At 42.1% G+C, this 11,431-nt stretch overlaps 2 pseudogenes across 2 annotated transcripts; both read left to right on the plus strand.

Moving 5' to 3' along the window:
* The first annotated feature begins 2,303 nt into the window (after positions 1-2,303).
* On the plus strand, positions 2,304-2,979 carry LOC105740326 (annotated as a pseudogene). Its single transcript, XR_004031980.1, has one exon. The product of XR_004031980.1 is annotated as a fatty acid-binding protein 5 pseudogene (transcript).
* A 7,161-nt stretch (positions 2,980-10,140) lies between these two features.
* LOC100589360 lies at positions 10,141-10,628 on the plus strand (annotated as a pseudogene). Its single transcript, XR_001116354.2, has one exon. The product of XR_001116354.2 is annotated as a histone deacetylase complex subunit SAP18 pseudogene (transcript).
* Positions 10,629-11,431: the final 803 nt, after the last annotated feature.

Raw genomic sequence — 11,431 nt, forward strand, 5'->3', positions numbered from 1 at the left:
CAGAACTAGACAAAATCTTCAGTGCACAGAGTAAAATAGGGCAATGCTTTCTACAATATTTAAAACCACCAGAGATTAGGAGCGCTTCACTTGATGAGGCTTGTGCTACTAGAAAGGAAAGGTAAGTTCGTGAGATTGATCTGTGTCAAAATTTTTGTTTTCAATCCCTGTACTGTCACTATGCATCTGGACTGGAACACGAACTGCAAAGAATCAACACATCAAAAATATAACCAGGTGGCTCACGCTTGTAATTCCAGGAGTTTGGGAGACCAAGGGGGGAAGATCACTTGAGCCCATGAGTTCGAGACCATCCTGGGATAGGTGGCGAGACCCCATCTCTATTAAAACAATAATAATAATTGAAATTTAAAAAGAAATATATATAACCAGAGCCTGGACAACATAGTGAGACCGTGTCTCTGCTAAAGGAATAGATAGGTAGATAGAGCAGAGTGTGGTGGTTCATGGCTATATCCCAGCACTTTGGGAGGCCAAGGTGGGAGGATAGCTTGAGCCCAGGAGTTTGAGATTCTCCTGGGCAGCTTAGTGAAACAACATCTCTATTAAAAAATAATAATAATAATTAAAGTTAAAAAATATATTTGACCAGAGCCTGAACAACATAGGGAGACCACATGTCTACTAAAAAGATGATGATAGATAGATAGATAGATAATAGATAGATAGATGATAGATGATAGATAGATAGATAGATGATAGATAGATAGATAGCGAGGCATGGTGGTTCACGTTTGTAATCCCAGCACTTCGGGAAGCCAAGGTGGATGGATCACTTGAGTTCAGGACTTTGAGACTAGCCTAGACCAGCCTGGGCAACATAGTGGAACCTCATTTCTACAATAAATAAATAAATAAAACACAAATTAGCCAGGAGTGGTGGCACATGCCTGTAGTTTCTGCTACTTGCAGGGAGGCTGAGCCGGGAAGATGGCTTGAGCCCAAAAGTTTAAGGCCACAGTGAGCCAAGATTGTACTACTGTACTGCAGCCTAGGTGACAGAATGAGGCCCTGTTTCAAAATAATAATAATAATTAAATAAATAAACAAAATAAGTGGGAGTGAACAAAAGTAAAATGTAATCAAGATAACAATTAATTGTACTTAATTTTTTTTAAATGTGTGTGTATGTGTGTGTTTTTAACCAGTCTCTGTCCCTGTTTCTCTTTCTCAGACAGGGTGTCCATCACCCAGGCTGGAGGGCAATCTCTGTAAGTCCCAATTAGGGAGGTCAAAGCTGCAGTGAGCAGTGATCACGAACCTGCACTCCAGTCTGGGTGACAGAGTGAGAAGACCTCACTCCAAAAAAAAAAAAAAAGTAAATCTAAAACAACAGCAACTTCAGTGTGCAAGGAGCATAAGAAATTTTAAAAAGAGAGAGAAAATAATAGCAACAAAAAAATAAAACAGCAACTCAAAGTACTGTGGAAACGAAATGGAAACAGGCAAAAAAAAAACAAACAAATAAATTAACAAAAAACAAAAAACAGAGGAAGAAGATCCCTGTAGTCCCAAGTACTTGGGAAGCCCAGATATGAGGATCACCTGGGCGAGCCTGGAATGTGGAGGCTGCAGTGAGCCGGGATCCCACCCTCTGCTGGACACACGCGGTGCTGCTGCCGGCTAGAACCACCTGGTCCACCTTAAACCTTTCAGGCTGTCGGTTCGAGGCCGACATCTGGTCAACGCGGCCGCCGCAGGAAGAGGCCGAGTGTGGCGCTTGCGGCCTGAGTCTGAGTCCACTGACCTTCCTTCCCACCTCTCCCCCGAGGTCGGCTGGTCTCCCGGGCGGCGGAAAGAGGCGGAAGGGCGCCAGGCCTGTCCCGTCCACCTCCCGCCGCGGACCGGACGGCCACCCCCAAGTCCGCGCGGCCACGCCTGGAACAGGGGCCGCCGGACCACAACCCTCCTACGCCCGCGACTCAGCAAACCCCACCACCCTCCCCAAACACCTGCCGGGGACTAGCCCCCGACAGAGTGCGGGAAGGAGGCGGTAACCAGAGAGGCAGGACGCCGAGCAGGGACGCCCACTCCACCATGACCACCCCCGGCGCGGCACCTGCCACTCCGCCCGCGGAAAGCTCCCAGTTACTCAGAAGGCTGAGGTGAGAGAATAGCTTGAGCACGGATTGTCGAGGCTGCAATGAGCTGCGATTACGCCACTGAACTCCAGCCTGGGTGACAGAGAGAAACTCTCTCAAAGAAAAAAAAAAAAAAAAAAAAAAAGAAGGAAAAAAGAGAGAGAACCACAGAGAATAAACTATAAAGTATTTGTTGACACAGCACGCTGCCACGCCGACGCAGACCCCTCTCTGCACGCCAGCCCGCCCGCACCCACCATGGCCACAGTTCAGCAGCTGGAAGGAAGATGGCGCCTGGTGGACAGCAAAGGCTTTGATGAATACATGAAGGAGCTAGGAGTGGGAAAAGCTTTGCGAAAAATGGGGGCAATGGCCAAGCCAGATTGTATCATCACTTGTGATGGCAAAAACCTCACCATAAAAACTGAGAGCACTTTGAAAACAGCACAGTTTTCTTGTACCCTGGGAGAGAAGTTTGAAGAAACAACAGCTGATGGCAGAAAAACTCAGACTGTCTGCAACTTTACAGATGGTGCATTGGTTCAGCATCAGGAGTGGGATGGGAAGGAAAGCACAATAACCAGAAAATTGAAAGATGGGAAATTAGTGGTGGAGTGTGTCATGAACAATGTCACCTGTAATCGGATCTATGAAAAAGTAGAATAAAAATTCCATCATCACTTTGGACAGGAGTTAACTAAGAGAATGACCAAGCTCAGTTCAATGAGCAAATCTCCATAATGTTTCTTTCTTTTTTTTTTTCATTACTGTGTTCAATTATCTTTATCACAAACATTTTACATGCAGCTATTTCAAAGTGTGTTGGATTAATTAGGATCATCCCTTTGGTTAATAAATAAATGTGTTTGTGCTAATAAAAAAAAAGTATTTGTTTAATGTTTGCAAAGCGCTAATTGCATAGCAGATTTCTAGAAGTCAGTTTCCAGAATCCAAGGCTTACACCAGGGAATTCTATACATTTCTTCCTGCATTGATTATATATTTTGGGCTTCCCAATATTAATGGGAAAAAATAAAGCATAAACCACAATGAAACAGCACACAGTCATGAGAATGACAACCATGCAGAGACGAATTGCCAAGACTTAGCCCTGGCGAGGACTTGGAGCAACTAGAACTAGAAATATAAGCTCCTGCAATAACTTTGAAAAACAGTTCAGTGGTTTATTATAAAGTTAAACATACACTTATTAGGTTACCAAAATATCCCACTCCTAGGTCATTACTAAAGCAAACAGAAAACTAATGTTAAAATGAAAACCTTTTTGTGGATGTTTATTGTCTACTTTATTTGTAATTGCAAAAAGCTAGATGTAAACCAGATACTTTTCTTCAGGTGAATGAATAAACAAACTGTGGGTTATCCATAGAATAGAATCCCAGTTGTCAACAAAAAGAAACAAACTATTGATTCACATCACAGTATGAAGGAGTCAGAAATGCATTTCTTTAAGTGAAGAAAGGATGATCCAAAAGGCTACATATTATATGATTCAATTTTATGGCATTGTAGAAAAAGAAATTATAGGCATTGATAATAATCAGGCCAGGCTTGATGGCTTAAGTCTGTAATCTCAGCACTTTGTGGGGCTGAGGTGAGAGGATTGTTTGAGCTCAGGATTTTGAGGCCAGCCTGGAGACATAGCAAGACCTCCCTACATGAGGAGGAGGAGGAGACAAAGAAAGAAGGAAAGAAGGAAGGGGGGGGGGGGAGTGGAAGGGGGGGAGTGGAAGGAGGAGGGGGAGTGGGAGGAGGAGGAAGGGGTGGAGGGGGAGGAGGAGGAAGACAACAACAACTAAAGCATAATCACTGGTTGCCAAAGAATAGGTGAGGGTAGAAGTTAACTATGAATGGGAAGCATTAGATGATTTTGGGGGTAATAAAGAGTTCTATGTGGTACTGTGGAGATGAGGACATGACTCCAGACAGTTGTCAAACTTCGTGGAACTGTACATCACAAAGAATAAATTTTCCTTTCAGCAAATTAAAAAATAAACTGTGATTTTGAGGAAATTCTGATAAAATGCAGGCAGTAAAAAATAGAATTTAGCCTTACTAAAAATGTATTATCTAACCTAACACTATTTTAGAAGATTGGAATGAAAGGTCTTGATGTATATCACTTTGAAAAACAGTGTTTTCATTGAATACTGCAAAACTCAAGAACTGAACACAAACACTGTATTCTGGTTAGTACTGTTTGTTTATAAGAATAAAGATTAGCAATTTTTAAAACTACTCTTTCTGTTAGTGTGTGTGTGTGTATGTGTCTTTGTGTGTGTGTAAACACACTATACATAAGGTCATTACTGCCTGCTTTTCTCTGAAGTTAAAAAAAAAAAGAGGGGGAGAATTCTAGAACAGACCCTGTGGTGCTGGACCAGAGTTGGGAATATTTAGATAAATGCATGTCTCATAATATATCAACTGAGAGAGAGAGAGAGAGAGAGAGAGAGAGAGAAAGGAGAGGTGTTCCTACATGAATCTATATTAATATGTAAATTTTCAAACTCTGTCTGCTGAGAGGTTTCAGAAGCAGTGACATCCCAGTATTAATGAGCACACCTGGTTCTCATATCATGGTTTCTAAGTACTATTCTTTAATAAAAGGATGCAAGACTGTTTATAAAAATTAGATAATTCTAGCAGTGGAGTGGAACATTCAAGTTAAGGTAGAGTATCTTGTGAAGCCAGAAAGTTAAAAAAGTGCTTTATGAACATCAGAAAAAGACATGTCAGGCCAGGCGCGGTGGCTCACGCCTGTAATCCCAGCACTTTGGGAGGCCGAGGCAGGCGGATCACAAGGTCAGGAGATCGAGACCATCCTGGCTAACACGGTGAAACCCCGTATCTACTAAAAATACAAAAAATTAGCCGGGCGAGGTGGCAGGTGCCTGTAGTCCCAGCTACGCGGGAGGCTGAGGCAGGAGAATGGCATGAACCCCGGGGGGCGGAGCCTGCAGTGAGCCGAGATCACGCCACTGCACTCCAGCCTGGGTGAAAGAGCAAGACTCCGTCTCAAAACAAAAAAAAAAAAAAAAGACATGTCAGAGGAAGTCAACCTGAAAGACTTTCCAGTAGCCCAAGCCGGAACAACGTGAGAAACAAAATAAGTAATAATAGGATTGGATTATAAACCTGAGAATAAAAGAAATATTCATAAGTCCATACAGATCTAGAAAAAATAAATAGAAATAGAGATAGAAAGAAAATCTTTTTTATAGAATTCCAAGTACTAATTAATGTAGATGGATAACACAAAATAGAAAATCACAACTAGGACACCACAGTAATAATTACTGTAGACAAGATGTACTGAAGAACACAAAAATTGTGGAATTTAAATTTAAAAGAGAAACAGTGTATTTACATAGCCTCAAAATATTTGCCCCTAAATATTAATGAACATCATTTTCTCCTAATTTCTTTATAAGACTTATGACTATTTAACAAATGTTATAACCCAGTATTGTGACATATATAATGCATAGACATAAAATTTATAAATAGTACAAAAAATAGAAGGAGGTACTTCAAACTTTGTAACAGTAAGGCCTTCATATTTTACATTTATTAAAATAGTACAGTATTAACTGTAGGTAGATTGTGATATGTTAAAGATGCATATTGTAATACCTGGAGAAACCATGAAAAAAAGTAAAGAGGTGTCACTTAAATGTTCATAAAGGAATAAAATTATATAGTAAAAAGTATTTGTACGATAATGTTTATAAACCTTTTAGTCATAATAGCTTAAAGTAGGAAAAAACCCAAGTGTCCATCTCTAGGAAAGTGGATGGAAAAATTGTAACTCATTCATGCAAGAGAATAGTCATAGAAAGAAACAAACTACTGAAGCAAACATCCTGGATGAATCTCATAAACCTACTAAATGAGACAAGCTGAAAATGAAATAGTACATATTGTATGATGTCAGGCAAAATGAACCAATGGTAAAAAAAAAAAAAAAAAATCAAGAAAATAGCCTCTTGTGACAGCAAAATTGTCTGAAAGAAAAGCCTGAAGGAATTATCTGAGAATGAAAAAACATTCATCATTCTATTTTATGCTGTATCACTAGAACAGAACAATATTCAGTTCATTCTTAAAAGATATGAAGGTTATATGAGTGTATCTATCTGTCAAAATGTTTCAGTTAGGATTTGTGCCTTTCAATGTATGTACACTTGACCTCACAAAAAAAACAAAACTAAAGAAAATAATGGAGGGTGGCCAACGGATTGACCAGGACTGACTGAAGTAGAGAAGTGTAGATGACACCAGAATGGCACAAGATTAGTTGTTGTTGAGGCTTCGTGACAAGTCTATTGTGGTTGTCATGAAGCCTCAACAATATGTGTTTTGTTTGTTTTGCACGTTAGAAATTTTCTGTAATAAAACAAAAAATTAATCTATAATGTTAGCTCTTAAGATTACGGCTATTGTTGGAGAAGAAAGGATAAAGCAATTGTTGGGGCATGGATGAGGCTACTTTTATTTTATTTTGAGACAGGGTCTCACTCTTTCACCCAGGATAAAGTGCAGGGGTGTGATCTTGGCTCACTGCAACCCCCGCCCCTCAGGTTCAAATGATCCTCCCACCTCAGCTTCCCGAGGAGCTAGGACCATAAGTGTGCACAACCCCTCCCTCCCTCCCTCCCTTCCTCCCTTCCTTCCTTCCTTCCCTCCTTCCCTCCCTCCCTCGCTCCCTCCCTCCCTCCTTCCTTTTTTTGAGACGGTCTCCCTCTGTTGCCCAGGCTGGAGTGCAGCGGCATGATCTCGGCTCACTGCAACCTCCCTGCCCCAGGCTCCCATGATTCTCCTGCCTCAGCCTGTCGAATGCCTGGGATTGCAGGCGCACACCACCGTGCCTGGCTGGTTTTTGTATTTTTGGTGGAGACGGGGTTTCGCCCAGTTGGCCAGGCTGGTCTCCAACTCCTGACCTCCAGTGATCTGCCCGCCTTGGCCTCCCAAAGTGCTGGGATTACAGATGGAGTCTCGCTCACTCAATGCTCAAAGTTGCCCAGGCTGGAGTGCAGCGGCGTGATCTCGGCTCGCTACAACCTCCACCTCCCAGCCGCCTGCCTTGGCTTCCCAAAGCGCTAAGATTACAGCCTCTGCCCAGCCGCCACCCCATCTAGGAAGTGAGGAGCATCTCTGCCTGGGTGCTCATCGTCTGGGATGTGAGGAGCGCCTCTGCCCGCCACCCTGTCTGGGAAGTGAGGAGCCCTCTGCCCGGCCACCCCGTCTGGGAAGTGAGGAGCGCCTCTGCCTGGCCACCCCGTCTGGGAAGTGAGGAGCGCCTCTGCCTGGCCACCCCGTCTGGGACCTGAGGAGAGTCTCTGCCCGGCCGCCCCGTCTGGGAAGTGAGGAGCGCCTCTGCTGGCCGCTGTGCAACCTTCCAAGTGTGAAGTGACAGCCTTCGTTGCAGAATGAATGAAGACACTGGCACTGATTATATAACACCTTGGCAGCTATCTCAAGTCATCGATGGTGGAGGTATTGGAATTATAGAAGAAAGCAAACACACAAATTTGACTAAAGGCGATTTTGTGACTTCTTTCTATTCGCCCTGGCAAACCAAGGTTATTCTGGATGGAAATAGCCTTGAAAAGGTGATATATATATGAACGTATCTGATTTTTTTTCCTGTATAATTCTTACTTTGTACATTTGATATTCAGTTGTGTTTGTAATCACGGAAAAATAAAAGCATAAAATTTTCTTTTTAAAAAAAAAAATAAGTGTGCACAACCATGCCTGGTTGTTTTTTGGTATTTTATTTTAGAAGAGATAGAGTGTCACCATGGTGCCCAGGCTGGTCTTAAACTCCTGAGCTCAAGCGATCTGCAGGCCTCGGCCTTCCAAAATACAAAGATTACAGGAGTGACCCACTGCACCAGGCCTAGTTTTATCTTTTTATTACACAGGTGTATTTTTTGTGACAATTTATTGAGCTTTACATGAATAAATGCTTTGTGCATGTATTTCTGTATGCGTGTTACATATTAATAAAAAAATTAAATAGTACCTACTTGTACAAAAATGCTAACTCAGTATATCAGAATAATGGCAGGATTTTGTTTTTTGTTTGTTTGTTTTCTGGTGGAACACACTCACTCAGGACACAATCATACAGATGTTAATATTCAAAGGGGACTATTAAAGCTCTAACCGGCCAGGTGCGGTGGCTCAAGCCTGTAATCCCAGCACTTTGGGAGGCTGAAGCAGGTGGATCACGAGGTCAGGAGATCGAGACCATCCTGGCTAATATGGTGAAACCCCATCTCTACTAAAAAATACAAAAAATTAGCCGGGCGTGGTGGCGGGCACCTGTAGTCCCAGCTACTGGGGAGGCTGAGGCAGGAGAATGGTGTGAACCTGGGAGGTGGAGCTTTCAGTGAGCCGCGATGGCACCACTGCACTCCAGCCTGGGGGACAGAGCAAGACTCCATCTCAAAAAAAAAGCTCTAACCTTGGGTGAATCATAGGTATTTTTATTTTTTTCTTAATTTGGGTACATGTAATGTTTGTTTTGGGGAAATGCAACTTTTTTAAATTTAAGAAAATGTTTTTCTCACAGTAATAATCGCCAAGGCCAGGGCACCCAGCACAGCGCCCTGCACATAATGTGCAGTATCCATGGCACCAGGTTGAACCAGGAACAGAAACAATAGCAAGGTTGGTTCTGAAAAAAGTTGTAATTCGATAACACTGGTAAGACTGAAAGACCGTGACTTAGTGGCAAACAATTTTTTATTTATTTGAGAATTAATTGGCAAGTAGGTAATTCTAAAAAGTGTTGGTTTAAAGCAGTGGCTTTGAGCTTGGCTGTACTCTGTCATCACCTTGAGATATTTAAACAACACTGTTGCCCAGGTTCCACTCCAGGGATTCTGATTTAATTGGGGTGTGTTGATTTGAATTGGGAAGATTTTTAGAGCGTCTCCCCCAGGTGATTTTTACATGCAGACTCGGGAGAAAACAATTGGTTCAGAGTGAAAGATGCATTCACTGTGTGTGATTTTCATGTGTGCTGCTGAGAATTGCCTCATGGCTGCTTCTGACTTTAGAATCTTAAAAAGCAGCTCTGCTATTTTAAAAATCAAAAGACAACTTCAAGATGTACTCAGCTATTTTTTCTAAATTTCAGCAGAGTAAAATATCCTTTTAGCAGATTTGTCTATAAGTCACTTGATATCAAGGTTAGAGTTTGTTTCAGGCACAGTAGTTTTAGTCAGTGTTGAAAATCATGAATAGCCTCCAAATATCAAAAAGAGATGAAAAGCATTTGCAGACATATTAAATCTGTTGTTAAATAAAGTTTAACCTAAAGCTGCCTTTTTATGTGTTTTGAATTGAGCCTGAGGGTTTCTTCAAGATGGTAAACTGAAACCCAACTGAAAGTGTAAATAAAGTGTAACTTAGTTTTGTTCCAGTTATCAAATTTTGGCCAATCAAAAGAGGCCAACTCTTTAATTCGTGTCTAAATAAAGCAAATGCCAAGCTCTAATTAATCCAGCTCTTTCTGTAACTCACTTTTCTTTCCTGTACTTCAGGTTTTTTATCTGTGCATAAATATTCTTCCATTATGTTGTGACCAGAAAGGGATTGTAGTAAGGGTTAAAAAGAAAAAGAAACTAGATTTCCTCTGCTTAGCAGCTCACTTCCAAGACAGTTATAAGATAGTGCTCTCCAAAAAGCCAAGGCCAAGGAATAGACTCCAGAAACTCCGCTACTCCAGAGCAAGGTTGAAGAAAAACAAAAAGACAAACTCCTTTATTGTTACTCCTTTCCTTTGCCCCTTAAGCATGACTATGTTTTATAAATGTCTGTATTTAGCCAGTTCTTGTTTTTCTTTTGATGCAGCTACAAGGCCACCAGCTATGCAAGGCCACAGGTTATGCACTATATGATTAACTGCTTTTGTTTTGCTTTTGTAAGCCCACTTATAAAAACCCCACTCTGGGTGCTCACGCTTGCTGCAGGGGTCGGAGGTCAGGGCGAGCGTCTCGCGGGCTGTAGGAGAAAGATGGTGGTGGAGTCGCGTGTTACCCAGGAGGAAATTAAGAAGGAGCCAGAGAAGCCGATCGACCATGAGAAGACATGCCCACTGTTGCTACGGGTTTTCACCACCAATAACGGCTGCCACCACTGAATGGACGAGTTCTCCCGGGGAAATGTACCGTCCAGCGAGTTGCAGATCTACACTTGGATGGATGCAACCTTGAAAGAACTGACAAGCTTAGTAAAAGAAGTCTACCCAGAAGCTAGAAAGAAGAGCACTCACTTCAATTTTGCAATCGTTTTTACAGATGTTAAAAGACTTGGCTATCGAGTTAAGGAGATTGGCAGCACCATGTCTGGCAGAAAAGGGACTGATAATTCCATGACCCTGCAGTCGCAGAAGTTCCAGATAGGAGATTACTTGGACATAGCAATTACCCCTCCAAACTGGGCACCACCTCCTTCAGGGCGCATGAGACCATATTAAATTCTATTTACTATTTCTTGAATTTATTTTTCCGTCAGTTATGTAAAATAAACTTACTCTTTTTCCTCCCCTGGAAAAAAAAAAAAACCCACTCTGTCTTTGTTCAAGGCTCAGCTTTTTAGATGTGAATCCACTGAGCCAGTGTGTACCTTAAAATAAGTATCCTCCTTTATTCACCCATACTAGTCTCTCTAGTCCTCTGCATCCTGCAACAGGATCACAATCCAAACCTCAGGAGAGGGTTCTTGAATCTCACACATAAAATAATTTAGGGTGAGTCAGCCAGGTGCAGTGGCTCACACCTGTAATCCCAGCACTTTGGGAGGTTGAGGCAGATGGATCACAAGGTCAAGAGATTGAGACTATCCTGGCCAACATGGAGAAACCCCATCTCTACTAAAAATACAAAAATTAGCTGGGCATGGTGGTGCATGCCTGTAGTCCCAGTGACTCAGGAGGCTGAGGTAGGAGAATTGCTTGAACCTGGGAGGCGGAGGTTGCAGTGAGCCAAGATCGTGCGACTGCACTCCAGCCTGGGTGACAGAGCAAGACTCCAACTAAAAAACAAACAAACAAACAGAAAGAATTTAGGGTGAGTCTATAAAGTAGAAGCAGGTTTATTGAGAAAGTGAAGAAGTAAAAGAATGGCTACCTATAGATAGAACAATGGCATGGGCTGCTTGATTGAGTATACTTATAGTTATTTATTGATTATATGCTAAACAAGGGGTGAAATATTTGTGCGTTTTCCATGACTGGAGTGAGCAATTTCCAGAACTGACAGTTCTTCCCCCTTTTAGACTATGTAGTTTAA

This window comes from Nomascus leucogenys, chromosome 10 (assembly GCF_006542625.1).
Source record: "Nomascus leucogenys isolate Asia chromosome 10, Asia_NLE_v1, whole genome shotgun sequence".
NCBI classification, from domain to species: domain Eukaryota; kingdom Metazoa; phylum Chordata; class Mammalia; order Primates; family Hylobatidae; genus Nomascus; species Nomascus leucogenys.